The sequence below is a fragment of the Balaenoptera borealis genome (assembly GCF_965194805.1).
Source record: "Balaenoptera borealis genome assembly, chromosome: 2".
Classification (NCBI taxonomy): Eukaryota; Metazoa; Chordata; class Mammalia; order Artiodactyla; family Balaenopteridae; genus Balaenoptera; species Balaenoptera borealis.
In genome coordinates, this window is record NC_138867.1 from 131,455,448 (window position 1) to 131,481,097 (window position 25,650).

Consider the following 25,650-nt stretch of genomic DNA (forward strand, 5'->3'; position numbering starts at 1 on the left):
TTTCTTTGATTCGAATGGTTTCAGAGAGGAGTTAGCTGGAGCTTAAATTATGGGTTGGATTTAGTACATCTTAGAGGAAAGGGAAAAAAATATAAACAAAGATAACAGCAGGGAACTAAAACTATATTTGGAAAACACTAAACAGTCCATTTTCTGGAACATAGGGGCAAATGGAGAAAATTGGAGAGCTGAAACTGGAAAAGCATCTGTACTTAAAATATGGAGAGTCTTACATGAAAAGATAGTCAATATCACTAATTATTGGAGAAATGCAAATCAAAACTGCAATGAGCTATCACCTCACACCAGTCAGAACAGCCGTCATTCCAAAGTCTACAAATAATAAATGCTGGAGAGGGTGTGGAGAAAAAGGAACCCTCCTACATTGTTGGTGGGAATGTAAATTGGTGCAGCCACTATGGAGAAAAGTATGGAGGTTCCTCAAAAAACTAAAAATAGAACTACCACCTGATCCAGCAATCCCACTCGTGGGCATATATCCAGAGAAAACCATAATTTGAAAATATACATGCACCCCAATATTCATTGCAGCACTATCTACAACAGCCAATACATGGAAGCAACCTAAATGTCCATAGACAGAGGAATGGATAAAGAAGATGTGGTATATATATACAATGGAATATTACTCAGCCATAAAAAAGAATGAAATAATGCCATTTGCAGCAACATGGATGGAGATTTTCACATTAAGTGAAGTAAGTCAGAGAAAGGCAAATATCATATGATATTACTTATATGTGGAATCTAAAAAAAATGAAACAAAAGAACTTATTTACAAAACAGAAACAGACTCACAGACATAGAAAACAAATTTATGGTTACCAATGGGGATAGTGGTGGGGGAGAGAGATAAATTAGGAGTTTGGGATTAACATATACACACTACTCTATACAGAATAGGTAAACAAGAACCTACTGTATAGCACAGAGAACTATACACAATATCTTGTAATAACTTATAATGAAAAAGAATCTGAAAAAGAATATATATATACATATATATGTATAACTGAATCACTTTGCTGTATACTTTTTTTAATTTAATTTTTATTCTATATTGGAGTACAGTTGATTTACAATGTTGTGTTAGTTTCAGGTGTACAACTCTGCTGTATACTTGAAGCTAACACAACATTGTAAATTAACTATACCTCAATAAAAAAAAAAAAGAATATGGAGAGCCTTGAATGCCATGCTACAGAGCTGAGGCAAGAATTGAGATCCAGGGCTTCCCTGGTGGCGCAGTGGTTAAGAATCCACCTGCCAATGCAGGAGACATGGGTTCGAGCCCTGGTCCAGGAAGATCCCACATGCCATGGAGCAACTCAGCCTACAACTTGTATGCCACAACTACTGAGCCTGCGCTCTGGAGCCTGTGAGCCACAACTACTGGAGCCCATGCTCTGTAACAAGAGAAGCCACCACAATGAGAAGCCTGCGCACCACAGTGAAGAGTAGCCCCCGCTCACCACAACTAGAGAAAGCCTGCACGCAGCAACGAAGACCCAACGCAGCCAAAAACAAATAAAATAAATAAATTAATTTTTTTTAAAGTTATTTAAAAAAAAAAGAATTGACATCCAAGGGCAGCCTCAAGGAGAACTGATTTTGATAATGTACTGTATTTATCAGCCTCCCTTAATTGCATGTGAAATTATATTTCCTTCTCAGGAATTCCTCCATCCTTCCCTTCATTCAGTAAGTATTGTAGTCCTGAGATTATTATGTGGTCCACTGAAAATCACATACATTTGCCTATCTGTCCTATGATAATACTTTAACAGAATTAAATAAAAGTCAAACGATGGTAACTGGTACTAAATAGCATAGGTTCACCAGAGTGGGGCTGTTGATTTTATATAATTTCCTTTCTTTTTGGCTGACTTGCAGTCCATTGCTAATTCTAGTTTAATACTTTTTATCACTTCAAATAGATTCTTTTTATCCAGAAAAATTTACTAAGCATCTACTAGGCTAGGCACTTTAGAAAGTATGAAAGTAATGTAAGCCACAGCACTTAACCCAAAAGACCATAATATTGCAAATGGACAACACTCACAGATTATTTCAGAGTGGTGCAAGCCTGCCAGTGAGTTTGCCACCAATTCAGAAAACTAAAGTGACTGCATCTATATTATAGGGATGGATCCTGGGTGGTTGGGAAGGGTCAAAAATCATAGTGAAAAGTTCAGAGAAAGTAGGACTTTAAAGTAAGTGAAAGGCAGGAAAGAGGAGATGCTTTGCCTGAGGATAGCATGGGTAAAGGTCTTGAGACATGTAGAGTCACAGGAGAAAATGAGGAAGGCTACAAGCTTGACTGAAGATTCTGTGCAGGACGAGGAAGTTGGCTAGATAAAGTAGGCAGAGTACTGAGTGCCTTGAGGGCCAAATAGGGTTGGTCACAGGTGGTCCATAGGGTGAGCCATCTCCTACTGATGGGGCAGAAGTATGGAGATTGTAGGGCTAGGTTTCCAAATAGTAGGAAAGAGAAATGCTCTCTAATCCTGAATTTCTTGAGGAAAGAAACGCCATGTGTCCACCAGATTTTTCACCATGGGAAGTCATAGGGATCTCAGGCCATTGTACACAAGGGGCTTACATTTATAGAAAACGATGGTCTCAAATCTCAGACTGAAAAAGAAACATCCTGAGTGGACCAAAGAGAAGTACCTGTCTGTTCCTTGCCAGGCTAGGGGCTGGAGGCAAACCAGGAAAGGAAGCAGATAGATGTCTGCCACCTTGGAATCTTGCTGCTAAAGAATTATTTCAGAGTTTCCCTATGTCTGGCAGCTTAGTAATTTGGGTTTAGGTGAGCTTTGCACAGAGACTGCCAACCCAGCAGACCTGGGAGGTAAAGCCTCCTGTTTATCTCAAGTTTAACTATAGGCTTGGCTGTCAGAGTGGCATCGCACCCTGGGATCCCACCTGGAATGGTCTCATCTTGGCCTTCAGGGACTTCCTTGTCTCAAGAGGAAGGTGGAAGTCTCAGCTGATCAGATGCTTGAGGATGAGCTGATTCCCCTTGAGGTAGTGAGTTCCCCATTACTGGAAGTTTTCAAGCAGAGGACCATTTGGCAGGGATGCTGTCAAGAGAATTCACTCAGCAGCTGGCTGGTCAGAATGCTAACAGCTACCACTGACTGAGCACATCCTGGCTGCCAGGCTCTATGTTTAACATCTTATATACTTTCCCCCCCTGTGTTTCCATGAGGTAAGGGATGCTGTTATCCCCATTTTATTGATACAAAAAAGAAACCTGAGGCCCATAAGAGTTTGGGATCTTGCAGAAGATCCTCTAGCCCAGCAGTCCCCAACCTTTTTGGCACCAGGGACCAGTTTCATGGAGGACAATTTTTCCACAGGCTGGGGGCGGGGGGTGGGGGGATGGATGGTTCAGGCGGTAATGTGAGCGATGGGGAGTGGCTGTAAATACAGATGAAGCTTCGTTCACTCACCCCACTGCTCGCCTCCTGCTGTGCGGCCAGGTTCCTAACAAGGAATCGGGGACCCCTGCTCTAGCCAATGAGTGATAGAGTTAAGATGTGAACCAAGCCTGTCCACACTTCTTTTTTTTTTTTACCTTTTTATTTTCAGAAAAGCATCCTGGAGTCCACACTCTGCACAATGATACCATACTGGAAATGACTTCTAGCTATCCTCAAGCCCTGCTATTTCATAATTCCACTGCTAAGATGAAGGCATCTTTGTTTCCCGACCTTTCACTGGGACATGAAGGGCTTGGGATTAACTTTCATTCACTCTCATGTGTGTGTGTTTCCTGTCATCAGGGTACATGTTCAAGGCAAAGGTGAAAATCAAATCAGAGTTTAAAAAAAATATGAGAGGAAGAGCAAAGAATGCCTCTTCACACAACTCTGGAGAGCTGGGGCTTGAAATGAAGAGCTCATAAATGAACTAGCCCATGGCCAAGAGGCAAGAGAGTGAGTCCTAGGACCCTGGAATGCCAGATGGGAGAGCCAGTTTGCCACCAAGCTCTCTCCCTACCTTGCTCCCAGGATGATCTCAGGCTAGTTCCTTAGATGACTGGAGTTTTTGAGTTGGAAGGGACCTTAAAGTGCCCTATCCCAGATTTTGTAAATTGTGCTCTCCAGGAACAGAGAATACTCACACTCAACTCTTCAAATATTCATTGTGAACCTACTACTTGCCAGGTATTGGTCTAGGAGCTACCTCCAGGTCTGCTCTAAGGGTGAAGGAGGAACAAGGAGACAAACTTGACTTCTCCTCCTCACTATTTAACCATGCCCTGCCTTATATTAGAATTGCAGTTAAGATTTGTCGTAAAGAAAAGCTTAAATTCCTTTTAAAAATGATGTCTATTCTAACATTCCCATTTGAAAGACAACAAAGCCCAAAGAGATGAAGTGACTCACCCAAGGTCCAGCTACCATTGCAAACTAGTCGTCTTGTGTGGAGTGAAACTCTTCCCATCATAACCCCATGTTCCATATTGCCCTGGGCCTCAATTCCCATATTCTAGGATGGAGGAAAGTGACCAGACCACCTCTATTGGTATTTTCCAAGACTAAAGTGTTTTACTTTTCTGAATTTCTTGAACATTCACTATTTAGCCTATATTGTCCTTGGTCATATAGTAATGGTGTACTGAAGACTGGTTCTTTAGTCCATGATTGCTATGATTCCTTTTCTCCCTCTCTGTGCCCATTGTGTTCAGTCTGGGGAGCTGGTCTGGGCTTTGTTTAACCATACTGAGTTTGTACCATGGGTCTCAGGGAAAGTGTAAGGATGAACAGATTGTAACAATTACCTGTATTTATTGAGTGCTCAAGGTAGTGAGGGCTTAAGAAGCTAGAGTCCATTTTTCATGTTGAATATGCAAATACCTACTTCTCTGCTCTACAAAATCTAGGACATCCTGAAGGATGTCTATATATCTCACATGGGTACTGATGGCCTCACAAGGATGATGTAATGGTCGGTAATAGACGGCCCTGAGCAAGAATCCAGTCTCTGCCATTTGCCGCTGGTGTGCTATGTTCTTGAGCCTCAACTTTCTCATCTATAAGACAGGTCCAATAATTCCCATGGCACAGGAATGTTTAAATGGTATGATCATTAAATGATATGCAGAGAATTTTGTACAGGGTTGGGTATATAGTGAGCTCTCCATAAATGGTAATGCTATTACCATATATTTTCTCCTCTGGTTAATAATCTCCAGAAGCCTCAGAATGAGTCCTATATCACTTGTGATGTTGCTATCATGCATGGACACGACAGAAACAACTTTTTAAAATGTCTCCCTGGAGCTTTCTTCAGGGATCTGCTATCACTGACAGAGAGAGGAGAGAGAAAAGAAAGAAAAAGAAAAAGAAAAGAGCTAAGAAAAATAAGTTTGACTTGTTTCTTTAGTATAACTCTGGTTCTCTACATGCGAACTCAAGTGGTGCCCTCTTACTTTCTCAGACTCTTGCACCAGAAAAGATCCAAGCTCCCTGCCCAGAACTGCCCATCAAACACAAGTTACCTTCAGAGGTTACACAATGGCAGCTCACAGATGAAATGGGAATGGCCCACACAGTTGTCTCAAGTTTTCAAAATGAGTTAGTGACATTTTCAAATCCAGGGATTTCACTTGAAAATCTTGGTTTCTGATTTCTCTTTCATTTTTAACTTTCCTAAGTTGTAAAGTCTAACACACATACTCAGAGCAAAACTATATAGCTCAGTGATTGATCACAAAGTTAACACCCGAGTAACCACCACCCAGGTCAAGAAATATAATGTTGCCAGCCCTCCAGGAACTTCCTTGTACCCTTTTTAGCCACATACACTGTCCCACCAAAGAGAATCTCTGACTCTTATAATCACATCTTTGTTTTTCTTTATAGATTTACCATCTAACATGCATTCCTAATTGTTAGAGTTTAATTTTGACTTCTTTTTTGAAATTTACGTAAAGGAAATAATCCAATATGATTTTATGTGTGTCTATCTGATTTCCTTTGCTCAATATCACACTTATCGGATTTATCCGTATTGATGTATATGGGTGTAGTTTACTTGTTTTCATTTCTATATAGGATTCTATTGAATTAATATGTCATCCATCTATAATTCACCCATCTATAATTCTACTGTTGATGGACAATTGAGCTGCTTACCCTTTTGAAAAATGAGTCTATAAATATTCTTGTATATGTCTCTGGCTGCACATGTGCACGTATTTTTGTTGGATGTAAACCTAGGAGTGGTATGAGAATGTTCAGTTTTAATACATCCTGCCATATAGCTTCCAAAGTGGTGGGACTAATTTATACTCCCACCATCAGTATGTGACAATTCTCGTTGCTCCAAATTCTCTCAAACACTTGGGATTGTCAGTCATTTTAATTTTAGCCATTCTGGTGGGGGTGTAGTGACAACTCATTGTGATTTTAATTTGTATCCCTCCTGATTATGCGCGAGGTTAGCTTCATTTCTATGTTTATTGAAATGTTGATATGCTTTGTTACAGGGATAACAACAGTTCATGCCTTTTTCCCATTTTGTTACTGGGGTGTCTGTGCTTTTCTTAATGATTTGTAGATGTCTATATATGAGCCCTTGGTCAAATGTGTATGTTGAAAATATCATCTTCCTTTCTGTAGCTTGTATTTGCACTCTCTTAATGGTATCTCTTGATGTAATGGTATCTCTTGACATACAGAACAGAAATTGTTCATCTTAATGCAGTTCAATTTATCAGTTTTTTCCTTTATGAATATTTTATATCCTATTTAAGAAGACTTCTCCCACCCTGAGGTCATGAAGATATTTTCTTAGATTATCTTCGGGTGGCTTTATGTTTTCCATTTAGATTATTCCACCTGGAATTGATTTTATTATATGGTCTGATACAGGGGTCTAGAAACAATTTTTCCAAACAGATATCCAACTGATGGCATAATTTATTGAAAAACTCATCCTTTCTCCACTGAACTTCAATGGTATCTTTGTCATAAATCAAGTGACCAAGTCTATGTGGTTCTGTTTCTGGTCTTCTTTACTATTCCATTGGTCTATTTGTATATCTTAGGTCTTAAATTTAACCTAAGTCTTGATATTTGAGACAGTAAGTCTTTCCACCTTATTCTTCTTCAAATTTGTTTTGAACCTGTTGTTAGACATTTACATTTTCATATAAATTTTAGAATCAACGTATCAAATTATGAATAAAAATAAACTACAGGAATTGAGGTGGTCTTTAACTTACAAGTCAGTTTGGGAGAATTGATATCTTTAAAAATTGTCTCTCAATCCAATAATATAATATATTGCTCTACTTACTTAGGTCTTCTTATATTTCTTTCAGTGATGTTTTGTAGTTTTTCAGTATAGAGATCTTGCATATTATTTGTTATATCTGTTTTCTAGGTATTTAACATTTTTTGATGTTATTATAAACAGTATCTTTTAAAATATTATGTTATAATTGTTTGTTGCTGGTATATAAAAATAGAAATGATTACTCATATTGATTTCATGTCCAGTGACCTTGCCATATTCACTTAGTAATTCTAATACTTTTCTATAGTGTTTTTGGGCTTTTCTATAAATATAATCTTGTCACCTATGAATAATGACAACATTATTTTTTTCCTGCCAACTTGGTCATGATATTAACTCCTATATACTGTTTACTAACATTTTAAGATTTTTTTCATCCTGATTATGAAATAAAGTGCCTGTAATTTTCTTTTCTTATAATGTTCTCGTTCAATTTGATATCAGAGTTGTGCTGACCTCAGAAGAAGAATAAGGGAGTGCTCCCTCTTTCTATTCTTTGGAAGAGCTATGCAAGATGGTTGTTATTTATTTCTTAACTGTTTTATAGAACCCAGAAGAGAGGTAATCTGGGTCTGGAGTTTTCTTTGTGCAAAGCGTTAAATATCTTGAATAGTTATAGTACTAGTCAATTTTGCTGTTCTTCTTGTGGCAGTTTTAATAATTTATATTATGTAGGAATTTTCCCATTTCATCTATATTTTCAAATATCTCGTCATAAATTTGTTCATAATATTGTCTAATTATCTTTTTCATGTCTGTAGGATTTGTAGTGATGTTACTTTCTATATTCCTGACATTGGTTGTTTTTGTGTTTGTTTGCTCTTGCATTTTCTCTAAGATTCTTTAGGGGTTTGTTTTGACTTTGTTCATCTTTTCTATTGTATGTTTCTTATTTAATTAACTTCTACACTCTATTTTCTTCTCGCTTATGTTCTTGAAATGGATGCTTAGCTCACTGATTTCTTTTTTACAGCTTTTCTTCTTTTCTAATGTATGTGTTTTTAAAGCCATACATTAGAGGGAGGTATGTTTCCCTCTAAAAGTAAGTTTAACTATCGATACATCATTCATTTCTTGACTTCTTTCAGATTTACTAAATATTTTATTTTTCCATTTTTACTTATCTTATTAATTTGGAAAGTTGACAACCCGTAACTATTCTTTTCGTGGTTACACTAGAGATCACAACATTCATTCTTGACTTACCAAATCTTATTGTATATTGCCACTTATACCATCTTCCTAGACAGTGCAAAGATCTTAGAACATTGTAGCTTTATTTTTTTCCAGCCAACATACATACCATGATTGTTGTATAATTTTTGAATTTTTAAACCTGACAAAATATGTGGGAAATATAGTGGGTACACTGGAAAACCCTAACATACATGTAAATGGAATGTCATATGGAGAAAGTAAGAGGATTCAGAAATAATGTCTGAAGAGTCAATTGCCAAGAGCTTTCTAAACCTGATAAAAGGCATTAAGATACAAATTCAAGAAGTCCAATGTACCCAAAGCATGTTAAATAAAAGAAATCACACCTAGACACAACATAGTAACATTGCTGAAAACCAAAGAGAAACTCTTAAAAGCATTCAGAGTGAGGAAAGGGTGAGAAACAGATTACTGAGAAATGATCAACAATAAGACAGACAGCTGACTCTTCACAAGAAACAAGTGAATTCTATCTTTAAAGAGCTGAAAGAAAATAACTGCAAATGAAGATTCTGTATCCAACAAAAACTGATTTTCAAGAGAGACTGTGAGATAAAGACATCTTTATACAAATTTTAAAACGTATTTGTCAACAAGAGACCCATGCTAATGGAAATACTAAAGGATATTATCCAGGGACTTCCCTGGTGGCACAGTAGTTAAGAATCCTCCTGACAATGCAGGGGACACAGGTTCGAGCCATGGTCTGGGAAGATCCCACATGCCACGGAACAACTAAGCCCGTGTGCCACAACTACTGAAGCCCCCGCACCTAGAGCCCGTGCTCCGCAATGAGAAGCCCCCGCTCGCCGCAACTAGAGAAAGCCGAGTCCAGCAACGAAGATCCAATGCAGCCAAAAATAAATAAAATTAAATCTTAAAAAAAAAAAAAAAAAAAGGATATTATTCAGGAGAAGGAAAATTATTCTAGATGGAAACTCAGAGATGCAGAATGGAATAAAAAGGAAAAAAATAAATATATGGGTAAATATAAATAAACATGGACTGAACAAAACAGCAATAATAATAATTTTCCATCCTTTTCTCTTCCTATGCTTTAATCCTATTATTTTCCTTTTGATCTATCTTGAAGTTTACTAATTCTCTTATAAGAAGTATCCAATCTGCCATTATGCCTGTAAAATTCTTGATGTCAGTTTTGTACTTTTAAAATTTGGAATTTTCTCTTGATTATTTTGCATGATTTTCAGTAGTCTGCTGAAATTATCAATCTTGTATTTTACCCCCTGGAAGGTAGTAAACATAGTTGATTATAAAACATATGTCTCATTACTCTAATATCTTGAGTCCCTGTGAGTATCTCCCTATTTTCTCTCCTTTCCTGTTCATTTTTATCTATGCTGCTTTATCTTCTGGCGTAACTGGTTGTTTTTTATTGTGTGCTGGTCATTGTATTGCAGAATTTTTTGTAGAAATAATTTGAGACATAGGGTTATGTTATGTTTTTCCCTAAAGAATATATGTTTGCCTTACTGATAGCAATGCATTTTCATTTTAGTACAATTTCAGAGATTGGGATGGTTTGAATCAAAACTGCAATCCCTACAAGCACCTATTTCCAGGTTCATTCTCCTTCCTATTGGGCAGTTCTTCTGGGTTTCAACTCAAAGTGATCATTGTTTAACAGCCTCATTCCACTGCCACCACTTTTTGGTCCTGAACTCCAATCCCTACCTTCTTATTCCTGACTCCTCTGGAGTTTAGCTGCTTCCAGCGGAATTGGTGAATGTCTCCAGGGCAAAAGTAGCTCCAAACACGTGGCTTACTCACTGACTTTCCTCCAGCCCCAGATCCTGGCTCTGCAGTTCTTCACTCTCTTGTTAGCTCTTTACATCTTCAAGCAGATTTTAAGTACTTTGTCCAGTTTTTCTGTTTGTCCTCATTGGTCCAAATTATCTAGTTTCTCATTAACACAAGTGAAAGTCCTGTGCCTTCTCTTAAAAAATTCACAGACCTGTCCACAACAGGCTGACCCTAGGCAGTGGTCTCCCCCTTTAGATGAGGCATGCATTTTCCCAGTCATCACAGTGTCCAGCTGGTCACTTCTCATTTGCGTCAGTCCAGTCCTGCTGGCATTTGGGATTGAGACTCTTGCCTTAAATTCTTTCTAAAACAAAGCAAAAGATAAACATTCCAATAGGCACTATTTGACCTTCCTGGGTTTATTTCTTCTAAATTTGGCTTTATATACTTGGTAAATAAAGGTTAGGTTTTTTATCATTTTGTTGGGAAAGAGCCTAAAGGTTTTACAGGGTTGCTGTCATTCTCCTCTCCGTGTGCCTGTAAGATCTGGAATGTTTAATGGTCCCAGGCTTGCCCTGTGAGGATAGCCTGCCAGACTGCCTTGTGCAGCAGAACATCTGCACTAAAAGCTGGTTTCTAGCCTCAGTCATGATGTGAGACCAGGACAGTGTTAAATGGAAGACTGAAGGCAGGATGACTTAGAAACAGATGGTGTATAGCTCCCACAGGGTGTGGAGTCCACTTCCAGAGCCAGTATAAGGAGTGTTAATGCTATTAGGGTGCCAAGTAGAGTGAAAACAAAACCACAAAAAAAAATGAGATAGAAGATTCAACTCTTTCTGTTCAGTAATCAGGAAATATATCTGCTCAAGGACTAGTGGATTCAGAATAGACTTTGTCAAAGGGTCACTAAAATGGAATAAAAGCTTACAAAGATTTCCAGATACCCTGGGAAATACAGAAGGGTGTGATCTTTTTTAAAAAATGAACTCCTGTCCTTTGCTCAGTCTAATTTGATGAAAAATTTCTGAGTACAGCTACTCTATGCAAAATAATCTCTACTTACAGGAAGAAGGTACTTTCCCTAATTTTGGTTGAGAGTGTAGTTTCCAGAACCAGGCTGCCTGGATTCCAATTCCAGCTCTCCTGTATACTAACAGTGTGACTTCAGGCATGTTATTTAATTTCTGTGTTGTAACTTTCCCATATATAAAATAGAAATAATAGTTATACTTATCTCGTAGGGTGAAGACTAAAAAAATAATGCATGTAAAGTACCTAGAACAGTGACTGCTCTCAAAAACTGCTATTTATAATTAAATTTGTTTTATTATTATAATTACTTAACAATATTTAACATGCTTATCTTTTGTCTCTCAGAGTCCTGGGTTTCTTATCTCTGTACTATACTCTTTCATTGAATGTTCTAAACAGGCTGTCTTCACAAGACTATTTCTTTCCTAGTTGGATGTGGGGATTACATTGGGGATTTCCAAATCTTGCTGCTCATTTCAGAAAGCTCTTTGAAAACACAACTTTTTAGGATCCACCCATAGAGAGTCTGATTTAGTAGATCTGGGAAGGCCTGGGAAGCTGAATTTTTTAAAAAGCTCACTGGTGATTATGATATGCAACCATTTTGGAACCACTGGACTCTGGTGTACCAATTATTAAATATCTGGAGCCAATTGTTAAATATTCACGAATTTTGCAAACTGGTTGTTAAACGATCAGTAGCTGTTGGCTATGGTGGGAATATTTACATCATGAAAATTGGCAGATGCTACTTTTTCTTTTTTTCTGGAGAGCTGGTTGACTATCACACTACAGGTACAATCTTCTCAGCTCCTGGGATTTGGAGTGTCTCTGTCTGACCCTCTTTTGTTTGGGACCCAAAATCTTCACTGTTCTCTGAGGTTTTCTTGACTGAGGTTTGGATCTCCCATGGAATAGGCATTCCTGTGGTTGAAAGGGCTGTCAGCTAGATATCTCTGCATCCATATTCAAACTCTCATTTCTTCAGTGTGAGACAGGAGTAGAAAACTGCCCAGTAGTTGCTCTAGCTTACAGATGTGTGATAGTTGGCTCTCACAAAGATTTAAAATAAAATTTGAGGCAGCTTTTACAAAATCACGGCATTGCACATTAAAATCCAGATTTTCTGTAAAGCTTTTCTTAAAAAAAGAATTAAAAAAAAGAAAGATCTGGACCTGCTTCTCACTTGATGAATTCTGGCTGAAACTGAGTGACCACTGGCAGGGGGAAAAGTGTTCTCTCACCTGTCCATTTGTTCATTCATGCTTCCTGCCTGGCCCCTGAGCTTGGAACTCAGTGAAGCAGTTTGCTTTTCTGGAAAAGGTGACAGTCCAGGACTTCGGAGATGTGAGCTTGCAGTCTTGATGCTGTTTTTAACTCACTGTGTGGCTTTGGCTGACTCACTTTCCCTATAGGAGCCCTAGTTTCTCATTTGCAACCTGGGAGAATGCTCACCTTGTCTGCCTCCCAATGACGTTGGGTGGTCTGAAATGCGAGAGTATGAGCCTTTGACTGCCAGCTGCAGAAAAGTAAAGAATTATTGCTAAATGTTGATTCCTGTTATCTACCATCCCCTTAGTGGGGATGAGTGATCCCAGAACAAGGTCTGATAGGAGTAAATCTTTGAATGCATTGGAACACCGAGAATGGATGGGGAGAGAGGGTTCCATGGTGAGAAAAACAGAAATACCAGTGAACTTGCTGAATCTGCCGTCTCGCTCAGGGAGATTTGGGAACACGAGAATTTAAAGATCATATTATTAACCACCTCCACTTTACGGATAAGAAAATATGGGCTCAAAAAAAAAAAAAAAGAAAAGAAAATATGGGCTCAGAGGGAGTATGGGCTTGGAATCAGATCTGCATATCAATCCCAGCAACATTCCTAAACCTCTCTGAGCTTCTGTTTCCTTGTGTGTAAATGGGAATGTAAGAATCTGTCTTATAAAGTATTGTGAAGATTCAGTGAGATAATGTGTTTTCAGTAGCTAAAACATATTGTAAATGCCCATTAAGTGGCAGCTGCTGTTATTAACTCAAATCAGGCATATGCTAATTGAAGCACTGGCAAACCAGGAAGTAGTTAAGAGAATAAGACATATTGCTAGTGGATACTTCCTTATCAGGAAAGAACTTTTCATCAACCAGAAGGGGCTCCTTTTACTTCCCACTGCACTGAGGTAACTTAAATCAGTATTCTTCCTAGCATTTGCTACAAGAGTCAAAAGATACCCAACCACACATGCCCAAATCAACAGCAAGTACTGAGAGCCAGAGGTGGTATTAGCATTATAGAGCATTTGCAGAGTCGAACTGGTGTGTGTTTCCCCTTCAAAAATCCTTAAATGTTGACCCTACTCACCTGGAAATGAAAAATCTGGGCCCAAAGAACACTTATTTATTTTTGATTTTCACTGCTTTGCGTGCCTCTTTTCACCGCCACATCTAAACATCAAGGCAAGAAGTGTTCAAGCGCCTTTGGGCTCCTGAAGTCTGGAACAAATTAGAATTCTTGGAGTCAGTTCTTCTTTTGGACTAAACTCCTTTTTCTTTTCCATTTTCCAATAAAATTTTCGGTTCCAGAGAGTCCTTTCTCAGCCACTCCTTTCCTAATGCAATTCTGTTTGATTTCCACTGTGCAGCTCCTGAAAGGAGCCACTGAACCATGACGCAGCCAGCATTTCAATTCCTGAGCACCAGCTTTCCAGCAGGAGCTGTTCCAGAACCATCTTTATTTCCAGCAATCATGCATTTAACCAAAATGATTGACACAGCGTTTTCCGCCCTCTCCAACTTTTCCAGCCCATTAGTCTTTACTTGTCTTCCATGGAAAGACTCCCCCGGTTTGGTTTCCTGCCAAATCAGTGAACGTACAAATACGTGCATAAGTCAAACACACCTACACACCCGTAGATGTAATATGTACTGAGTCTGTATCTGTATTGAATATTCAACAGTTCATTTCTAGACTTCATGTCTCCACTGAAGTTCTAGTCATTTGCTTCTTTCCTCCTTTCTTATCTCCCCTTCTTCCTCTTTCCTTCACTCCCTCCTTACTTCTTTATTTTCTTTCTACTTTTCCCAGAAAAGTAGACTATTTTTGGTAGTCACTATAGAATCTCATATTCTTCAGTCTCAAAGAGGCTTAAGAAGCTTTCTAATACAATCCTCTCACTTTAGTTTTGAGAAATCTGTGCTAGAAAGGAAACCATGTGCCATCAACGGCTTTTCCTTGCCTTGAGGAAAACTTTCAAGCTCCACAGGCATCACCCAGCACTGCATGGCTTGGACCCTGCCCTCTGCGTCGGCCACATCTCCACCTCAGTCTCCACACTGTAACCACACAGACCCTTCAGTCCCTGCCTCAGGGCCTTTACACATGCTTTTCTTTCTTCCTACACAGGCTTTCACACATAGGCACACACCTCCTCTTCATCACTTGATCTTCTATTTATTCTTTAAGTCTCAACTCAAATGGTACTCGTTAGACCACCTTCCTGGCACTCATCAAATTTGTAATTATGTATTTAGTTGTTTAATGTCTCTTCACCTATTAGAAAGCAAGATCTCTAGGGACAAACACCATGCCCCTTCCACCCCACCCCACCCCCACTATTTCTTCAGTGCCATATACAGTGCCTGGCATTTGATAATTACAACAGATATTAACAAGAAAGTAATAGTCTCTAACATTTATTGAGAACTTGCAAGTTTCAGAGACACTGTTCTAAGATTTTTACATGTATTAACTCATTTAATACTTACAACTATCCTAGGAGGAGGGTATGAGTGGTCAAGTCACCTACCCACTATTACATGGCTAGAAAGTAGCAGAGCGAGTTTCTAACCCAGGCATTCTGACCCCAAAGCCTGAACCCTCAACCAGGCCGTGCTGTGTCTCTATGAAGTGCTCCATTAATATTCACTGAAGGAATAAATGAAAAATTTATCCAAATTGATAGCGGCAAAACGGAGGTTAAAACTTAAATTGCTTGATTGATAATCCACTCCTCTTTCTATGCAAACAGAGAGCCTCTCAGGTACCAGCAGAATGCAGTAAAAAGAAAGAGAAGCAAATTAACAAATTGGTCTGTTGCTGATAAGGACTATGGGAGGGACCCTGTGATGTAGATTGTGGAGTGAAGTGGAAATCATCCTTTTAGATTCAGGCAGGACCTAGTGGCAGGTGGAAAAATACTGAACCATTGAAGAGGACTTAAGATAAGGAATCAGGTTCTCCAGAAACATCAAGTGGATTTACAGTTATTATCACTAACAATTTAGGGAATTCTCATGCTTTGGATGATACTTTCCAAACCTGATTCTAAAGTATAAGCAACCATCAGTTTTATGAAAGTGCTGGTCAGAATTCTAGGATGAAAGCTCCAGGAGGGTGCCTTGTTTGTTGCTGTATCCACAGCATGTGAAACAGTGCCTGGCACGTAGTAAGTACTCAATAAATATTTGTTTAACGAATTAATGGAAAATGCACATCAACAAATCCATCAGCAGGTACTTACTAAGTATCTGTCATTAAGTCTATGCAGTTCAAGGAGCAATGAAGAACACAAAGAAAAATAAGTCAGATTCCTTTTCATGGAGAGGTCCTAGTCTAGGTGGACCTGGTAACAACGACCACTATCAATAAAAGCCACCATCTTGGGGATTTGCTTTGTCTAGGTGCTGTGCTATGTCCCTTTATATATTATTAGGTCATTTTCATACTTGTAACATCTTCAAGATGATGGCACTACTACTAGTCTCCATTTGCAGATGTAGAAACTGAGGTTTAGAGATGTTGTTTCCTTGACCACAGTCACAAAGTCAGGAACTGGTGGAGCCAGGATTTAAACTCAGGTCTGTTTGACTCTGGCATCAACTATGCCAAATGTGCTCATCCCATTATTTCAAGATCATCTATGGGAGAGGGGCATATTGGTACTACAGAGTTTGCAGTATTAGAGGGTGGGGGCAGGGATGGAGGGAGCACTGCAAGTAACACCACTCAACCTCTCCAGGTCAACATATGCTGCTGACCTGGGTCCGAAATAAATTTCCATTCTTCACCTGCCACAATCCTACTTGTTGTGTAAATCCCAGATTCAGTGACACTTCTTCCTGGAAGGCTTCTCAAACACTATACAATTGGGTTAGTTATTCCCTTCTTCATGACCCCTCATCATAATACTTCTCACCACACATTCTAATCATTTGTGTTTCCCACCTACTAGTCTTCAAGTTCTTCCAGGATAATATTTTATCCTTCCAGGGCCAGTACAGTGCCTGACATACAGTGTGTCATTTCATAAATATTTACGGAATAAATTAATTTTAGGTAGAAAGTGTCACATACGGATCCAACTAATATATAGCAGAATTCAAAGGAAGGAGTATATTTGGGGGCATTAACTGAAGCTCCAAGACAAAGAACTGCTGAAAAGTTGGGTAAGATGCTCACTCAGTGCTACACTGCGCATGTGTGGACGTAATGGCCTCGGGGGATGAGCGGTGTACAAAGTGATCCCGGAAATGTCAACATGGCGGAGGGGTCCTACATGTACCTGCTCACAGACAGGGAACTCTTGCTGAGGGCGCAACTGTCACTGGTGCTCAGTACTGCCCCTGCCCTATGCTCAGAGCTGCAAGGGCCAAGACCAGAAGAGACTCAAGGCAGAAGTCTACCATGGTGGTGAAGCTGAGCCCAGAGCTGCATATACACTTAATCTTATCAAAATGAGCGCAAGTAAAGCAATTTGAAGAATTCAAGACCACAAAACTTACTGACTGAAATACACTGTATTGTGTATACCAAGAATAAAAGTGTTTGAAGAAAAACCCATTCTGCTAAATCATGATGGAATCAGAAGAAGAACAACGGCCCTAGAAGACAACCTTTTACTTGGAATTACCTAAAATGGAACTTCATGTTCTTTTGAATGGATCCATTAGTTCCAAAGCCGTGAAGAAATTAAGAGCCAAGAAGCCAGGTCTTAAAACCCATGATCAGACGACTATGATTAACAAGAGAAAGAAAAGAACTTTAGAAGAATGTTTCCAGATGTTTCAAATTATTCATCAGTTTACTACTAGCCCTGAAGATATTTTCATGGCCACAAAAGATGTTATTAAAGAATTCACAGATGATGGTGTCAAGTGCCTGAAACTAAGGAGTATACCCAGAAGAGAAAATGCTACAAGGAATGACTAAAAAGACTTATGTGGAACCTGTACTTGAGAGTATAAAACAGTCTGAAAAAGAAAATGCAGACAATGACGTTAGGTATTTGATAGCAATCAACAGAAGAGGTGGCCCTTCAGTAGCCAAGGAGACTGTTAAAGCTTGCTGAAGAGTTCTTCCTTTCTACTGAGGATGCAGCTCTTGGACTAGACCTTGGTGGAGACCCTACCGTAGGACAAGCAAGACTTCTTAGAACCTCTTTTAGAAGCTGAGAAAGCAAATCTGAAGTTGCCATTACATCTTATAGAGATTCCAAAGCAAAAAAAATTAAATAAATAAAATCAAAGAAAATAAAGAAACCTAAGTACCCCTGGATCTGCATCCTGATAGAATCGGGCATGAGACTTTTCTCAGATCCCCTGAGGGAGGATCCCTGGATCTGGTGGACTTTGTGAGACACCACCAGGTACCACTGGGTAAGGCTTCAGGTCCTGCAGACAACCCTCTGTTCCTTCTTCCCCCACTCCCAAGGTTGCAATCCATATGGAGGGAAGTACTGTTCTAAAAATATAAATATCATTTGGAAAAAAATGTTCTAAAGTTCGATTGGGGGGCAATGTGGTCATTAAGACTCCTGTCTGGACGTTTGGACTATGTGAACCCAGGAAAGTTATTCTCTCTGAGCCCCAATTTTCTCATCTATACCATTGAGATGACAAAAATTAGACTGTTGGGAAGTCAAAATGAAGTAATACATTAGGAACTCAGCTGAGTGCTCTGTTCTTCGTAAGTATTCAAATGTTTGTCACGGCCACAGCTGCTGCTACTGCTGCTACTTGTCTTCCAGTATTATTATTAGGCAAAGTTGGGAGAGTAAGGCATTTTATGCAGACGTGCACTTCTGAGGAAAAGTACAGAGATATGAAGAAACATCCTGCCCTAGTGTATAAAGACAATTCATGGCATTGGCAAAAAAAGCTATAGATATTTCATGCTAAGAGAGAGATTCCTCTGAACCAAGGTATAAAATGCTCAGAAAATTAGAGAGCTGGTGAAACCATGCTCCATTCCTGTTTTTAAGAGCTAAATGTCAAAATGAAGAGTCCAGTGTATGCGCCTGAATCCAATGTGTGTGTCTTTTCCACTAAACATATAGGCGAAGCTCTGTACAGTGGCTGCCATTTTGTTCCCAGGAAATGATTCCGTGGGAATGTGGGCTGCTGTCTCTTATTCTTTCTGGAGAAGAGTGGGGTGTCATTAGACATCTTTTTGTCTAGAAGTATGATACCAGTTTGGGCTCTATGTCTAGCCATCTAATCTTTTCCTAAGGTTGCCCAAGTAGAAATGTGAAAAGATGTGATTTGGTCCTTGTGACTGGGATTAGGGAGAGCGGGTGTGCTGGTATAGGCAATCCCTTAATTGGTCTCTTGCCATTGATCTTCATTGAAATACCTACTTTCAGTCCATAAGACCTTATAGAAGTAGCCAACTAAAGTATACTCCAGAGTAGTTCATTCATCTCATCTCGTACTACAGTAGGTCTCCATGGCCCATTAAAAATACTTATCCTTCCCTTTACATCTATTATTTGAGTTTACCCTCCCTTCTGTCTTCTTCCCCTTAAGTCCTTGTGATGCTCCGACCACCCTAAATGGCTGGCAGCACTACCTACCTACCGCTCTCTTCCCCCCACCCCAAAAACCCTCATATGCACCCTATGTTTTTGGCCACTGTGATTTTTTTTTTCAAACTGATCCTTCAACTTAAATGCCCACATCCTATTATGATTATCAAAAGAGTCTCGGCTTATGTGCAGGTTGGATGTAGTAATAACTGGGGGATAACATAGTATTATTTGATTTCTTGTGTATTGGTTTTTTTCCCAGAGATGACCTGTTTGGTTTGAAATTTGGCTTAATTGTGTCGCTTTGGCAAGAGCAGAAGGGGATGGACATGAGGCTAGGATGCAGGGTTTGCTAGATGGAATCAAGGGTATAAACTTTCTAGTTAAGCATATTATAACCTGTGGGGGTAGTTTGCATTTTAACCTATGTCCATCCTCATTTAACCAGCTTTCAGACTTTAAGCAACCTTAAAATTTTGGAAAACTTCTGGTATACAAATGCAGATGAAAGAATTACCATTATTCTTACACCCTGCAGGGAAATGCATGTTGATTGTAAAATTGCATAAATGTCAGTTGAGTGATTTAACAGGCTTGGTTATTGAGCTTGTTAACAACAGATGTCAGATAAGAAAAACAGCAGGTGAGGGTAGATTGGAGGAGCGGGTACTGGCTGCTGACAGGGAGGAGTGACAGCTGACACAACGGGAAGGTCCAGTAGAGACTACAGTCTCACCAAGTATAAAGCTGTCTGGGAACCAAGACAAACAAAAACAAATAAAACACTCTACGACCTTAGGAGTCCTTACAGGAGTTATCATATACACCAGTGGTCACAATTATTAATCAACAACCAGTTACCATATGTCTACTCTATGTACCAGGTTCCATTCCAGGAAATTCAGAATACAAAAAATTATAAAAAATAGAACTTCGCTCTGAAAATATTTACCATCTGCAACACTACCACATTGGCCAAGCTGAAGCTGTGTATATTAAGCTCTTTTTACAAATGTTGGGACATGCATAGAACCTATTAGGAGGTTTTTCTCTTGAAAATAACGTAAAATTATTTAGCTACTTATAAGATAAGTTTGTTTACTGCTTTCTCAAAGATGCCATTTCCTGACAATGCTAATAATGGAGGAGTTTCAGAATAATGACCTCATAAAGTTCATGCAGCTGTCTCTCTGTGCAGACTTAGATAACACACAGCCATGGCCTCACTCACTCAGGCCAGGGGCAGGTTTTAATAGCTTGGTAGGACTATGGTCAGAAATCCAGTTTGGTATAAAGTGTTTTCTCTCTTTACTGTTAACTTATTTAATGAAAGGAAATATCTCATTAAAGATGCATATCTTCCCCAAGATTCCATGAGGATGGGGCCGTGGTACCTACAGGTCATTAGACAAAATGAGAATGGAGTCTTGAGATAGATCAGGAACCCCCAAACTCATCCTTGTACTTCAGTCATTGGAATGCTTTGGTTATTGTATTCCATCATGCCAGTCATTTAGAGTTGAGGAGTCTAAAGACCTCACTGACTTCTAAAGAGCGATTTAGGGCATTTTCCCTGGGGAAAGAGCTCCTCTGTAAAGGAACTTCAAGAAGTCCAAGAAGGTGGGCTCTGTGTCTGCTGAGAGACAGGAGAGGTAATCAGGCAGCGGCGTAGCTCGTGGTACTGGGGAGTAAGATGATTTGCTGCCCACATCCTATGGAAGGTATGGGTGAGAGTGAGCGTAATGGCACGCTTATGATAGCATCAGGACCAGTCATTTATTTAAAATGGAGAATGGAATGTGTATTTTCATCCCACTGTCCACCAAATTTTTTTAGGAAAAAAATGAGAGTAGGAGGAAATTAAGAGTAGGAAAATGTTATACAACTGCTAGGTCTTTCGAGCATCTTAAAATCTGTGGCAGGTCAGGAAAAACATGGTGAGAATGCTGAATGGAGAGTCAAGAAACCAGGAAAAACATGGTGAGAATGCAGAATTTGGAGTCAGGAAACACTAAGTTCAAGTGTAGTTTCTGCAGCTGACACCCTTACTGTGCGATTGAGGACAACATTCCCCCACCCCAGAGCATCCACTCCTTGCCTGTCATATAAGGGAGTTAGATAAAGCCTCTATAGGTCCTTCCATTCCTGGCATTCTAGGGTTTAGTAATAAGCTAAAACAAGGATCTTGTTTTTTAATGTATTATAAGACACAAGGAAATGTATACAATGAAGTGACCTATAAATTCTGCTGAACTTTAAATGTGAATTAGATGCAAATACAGAATGAAAAATCAGGGTGAAAATCATTACCCTCTGTAGATTAGGAAGTGTAACGTGGTTCCTTTGCAGTGGGAAGAATGAATCTTGCACAAGCTGAAATAAGCACTGAAAAATGTTGGAATAACTAGACACTATGGTAGTCTGGGCTTTCTTCCCCTTTGGTGAGACTTCTCCTTTTCTATTTTGCACCAATGCTTAGATGGGGGACAAATATCCTTGAGATTCTACATGGGACAATGGTGCAAGCACATAGAGGAATGTCAGGTCACCTGAGCACAGTCATAAGTAATGACATCATATATAGGTTTATATGATCCAGAGGACCTGAGGGTATACAGCCTCTGGTCAACCTGAGGTAGTATCTACCTGTCCTGAGAGATAGGAAAATTTATCCAATTGTTACACTTGAACTTGAGCTGAAAAGACAACCTGGGAGACGGGAATTCATGCTTACTGGGTGCCACAACATGTGTTAGCACTTGACATATTTTCTTTCATTTAATCCTTAGACTAAAAGCACCCTATCAGAAAAGAGTTTTTAAACATTATTTGATTTTCTGATTCCTACTCGTAAAATGGGGAAATGAAATCTTGGAGAGGTTAAGTAGGTCTTAACAGCCAGTAAACAGTATAAGGTGAGATGGAAAGGTTCCCTGATTCCAAAGCCTGTCCTCTTCCACAATACCTCATTGCCTCTGGAAGTCCTAGTTTCCACTCTAGTTCTGCCTTTATTTGACTGTGGTACCTGAAAAATAATCACTCAGGTTCTTGAATCTCAGTTTGCTCATCTGTTAAAAATCACACAAACAACCAGCCAACCAACCAAAACAGTGACCATATGGCCTCTGTTCTTTTTCTATGGTTTGTGGACGGATATGTCAGGGCTACAGTGAATTCACTGGGAACGGTGCCTCTCACAGTCATGAAACATGGTGGCCCTCAACTTTAAGAGGGCTTTGGGGCTTCCCTGGTGGCGCAGTGGTTGAGAGTCTGCCTGCCAATGCAGGGGACACGGGTTCGAGCCCTGGTCTGGGAAGATCCCACGTGCCGCGGAGCAGCTGGGCCCGTGAGCCGCAACTACTGAGTCTACGCGTCTGGAGCCTGTGCTCCGCAGCAAGAGAGGTCGCGATAGTGAGAGGCCCGCGCACCGCGATGAAGAGTGGCCCCCGCTTGCCACAACTAGAGAAAGCCCTCGCACAGAAACGAAGACCCAACACAGCCATAAATAAATAAATAAACAAATACTTAAAAAAAAAAAAGTAAGAGGGCTTTGTACAACCTGAAACTATATGTAAATTGTATTATATATTTATACATCTGTATTGTTTTAGAAAAGAGTCCAAAGCCTTCCTGAGGTTCTCCATGGAATCTGTATCACCAAATGCCTAAGAAACTTCCGATTAGTAGATCTCCTTGTGGTACCTTCGAGCTCAAAACATCTGTAACAAACTGAAATAAGTTAAGGTTTGGTACATGAAGGGAGTTCAAAGGCAGAACTTACACTTGCACCATAGACTATGCAGTGTCAGGGAAACAGATGTGGCAAAGAGTCGAGGATTCGGGATCCTGGTTTACTCTGCCTTGTCATTCAAAGAGATGTTAATTCCTGCCTATCTCTCTGCTTGTAAACAGTTATTATAAAACCAAATGTGATAATATGGATGAGAGCACTCTGGAAAAACATAAAGTATCCTGCAAAAGTATGATATTAACTGTGAGATATTGAAGTATCAAGTCGTTTCACTAGTTGTCTGTCAACTGAGAAAGAGGGAAAATTGCAAACTCCATCAGCAAAATTTAGAACCTCTGCTTTTTCATCCTTCAGCAAGGTCCTACAGCTGATACTTATGTGTAAATTTCCTTGACTTTAATGAGAATCAGTTGCAAATACAGCTTGCAGGATTCAGATGGAGATATCACCAATCTGGAAGCTGATATATAGAACTTAAGGTTTCTTCTCTAGGCAAGATATTCTTTTTTTATCTCCTTTATTCCATTAGTCAGTGATTCTTAAAGAATGGTCCAGAACCAGCAGCGTGAGCATTATTCACGAACATGCTAGAAATGCAAATTTTCAAGCCCCACCCCAGACCTATTGAATCAGAAATTCTGGGGGTGGGCAGTGCAGTCTGCATTTTAATAAGCTCTCCGGGGAATTCTGATACACTACATGCTCAAGTTTGAGAACCACTGCCGTAAGTGATTATCCCAGGACAGACCTCCTGGGCTCGTATGTTGGTTATGGGTACTCGAAAGTGAATGACAGGGTTCCAGTAACCTGGAAGAGTACCTAGTATAGTTCCCTAAAGGGCTAGTATGGGCAAGGTTGGGCTGGGGGACACCAGGGTTAGCAAACATGATACGTGTAGCCCGAAACATGCTCAAATAATAGGCCTCTTGTGTATAAGGCCCCATGTTAGGTTTTACAGAGCTGAGAAAGAAGAATATGGCCCTGTGTCAAGGAATGCAACTCTTGGAAGATTCAGAAAGTGTAGATACCCTTGGTACCCTTGCAGCCAAAGAGTGATAGCAATCCAAAATTAAACCATACATGTCTAAAAGTTAGCTCTGTGGTAAGCTTTCTTCTCTGAGCCTCGAAGTTATAGAACACAACAATAAATATGAAAACAACTAATGCTTACAAAGCATTTATCATATCCCTAGCCCTGTTTTAAGTGACTTTTATGTGTTACTGGTGTTGCCTGTTTTTAGCTGTTTACTGTACCAAGGCCTATGCTGGGCTCTGAAAATACACCTGTGAGAGTCTAACTGCCCTCAGGGAGCTCACACACCAATGGGGAAAATCAGAAGAAATGAGCCCATTACTGTTCCAGCGAGATGGAGTATGAAGTGCAAGTTCAGGGTGTCTTCAGAGGCCTAGGTGAGGCAGCTACACTCAGTCTTATGCAAACAGAGGTTTCTCAGAGGAGGAAATGCCTAAAATTTAGGCTTCCGAAGGATGAGAGGAATTGGTCATTTTAAAGCGGAGAAAACTGAGATTTAGGGCACTTGGACAACTGTACTCCAGGTCACACAACCTGTGAGTAAGTGGTGTGTTGGGATTTGAATTCAGGTCAGTCCAATTCCAAAGCCCTTGCTTTTAACCATTAAGGTTAGGCTGGAAAATAGGTTTTATCAAGCCTGTCAATCCTGATAAACTGGTAAGGGCTTCCAGGAATGCTGACGATGAGGACTCTGCGGGCTCAACTGGAAAGAATGCCATGATCAATTAGTGATGTCTGCCTTGGGTACAGAAGAGGGGAGTGTATGTGTCATGCATTTGCTGACCCTGCACTGCAGAGTACTGCCTCTAGGACTTAGCACAAAGAGGGACAGACCTGCAAAGCTATTTCTAATTCATGGAAGACTATCTCTGACCTCAAGGAACTTATAGCTCTATGGCATCAGTGGGGGCCTATTATATATTACCAGGAGGTAGTCAGTGACAGCTCAGGATGTTATGGAGCTGATGGAGCATTCAGGGAGAAAGGGAGTAAAGTTTTCTTTATTTTTTTTTTAATTAAAAAACTATTTTTAATTTTTTGGCCACACTGTGCAGTATGCGGGTTCTTAGTTCCCCAACCAGGGATTGACCCCGCACCGCCTGCAGTGAACGCGCAGAGTCTTAACCACTGGACCGCCAGGGAAGTCCCTAAAGTTTTCTTTAAAAAGTGAAGATGCTGATTAAGTATAACTGTGAAAAACAAACAACAATAAAGAAAAACCTTATGAATCTACTAAGCTTCACAATTTGTACGCCAATTCACTTTTCGAGTTTTACTTCTGTTATTTCCGTCAACATGGAAGATGTTAATATGATAGAAAATGGTACTGTTCACAAGTAATGTGTCAAGTTGGTTCTATCGTGCCTGGGGGAAACTTAAATTTACAAATGCCACCCAAAAAGTATGCATTCAACATACCTAATGGCTCATCTGTGGAGTAGTTTGGAAGTTGCTATCAGTCAGAGGGATTGAGAGGGCGGCTCTTTAAGGCAAAGATGGTAATAAGTCAGTGCCAGTTTTCTTCACCCATGGTTTACGGTATCAGGAGGGTGGTAGGTGAGCTCTTTGAAGGGTAATCAAATATTGTTTTCACAGTATATTTGTTAAACCACTGTATGCATTGAAACGACAACAATGGCAACACAACAAGAACAACCGGTCCTAATAATCAGAAGAAATCTGATGGGTACCATCAAGTCAGCCTGTAGTTG

The 25,650-nt window shown here is 39.7% G+C and overlaps 1 protein-coding gene, 2 long non-coding RNA genes and 1 pseudogene across 7 annotated transcripts in view; 3 read left to right on the plus strand and 1 right to left on the minus strand.

The window, feature by feature from the left end:
- The window catches only part of LOC309622898, an 843,724-nt gene that overhangs the window by 525,321 nt on the left and 292,753 nt on the right, over positions 1 to 25,650 (plus strand). The window lies entirely within an intron of this gene.
- Positions 1 to 25,650, plus strand: part of GRIA1 (glutamate ionotropic receptor AMPA type subunit 1) — a 315,761-nt gene that overhangs the window by 113,045 nt on the left and 177,066 nt on the right. The window lies entirely within an intron of this gene.
- LOC309622902 overlaps positions 1 to 25,650 on the minus strand; it is a 480,082-nt gene that overhangs the window by 54,364 nt on the left and 400,068 nt on the right. The gene's annotated exons all lie outside the window — the stretch shown is intronic.
- The window catches only part of LOC309622864 (N6-Methyl-AMP deaminase pseudogene), a 472,574-nt pseudogene continuing 451,741 nt past the window's right edge, over positions 4,818 to 25,650 (plus strand). The window contains exon 1 of the transcript XR_014249940.1: positions 4,818 to 22,693. The product of XR_014249940.1 is annotated as a N6-Methyl-AMP deaminase pseudogene (transcript). The remainder of the gene's footprint in view (positions 22,694 to 25,650) is intronic.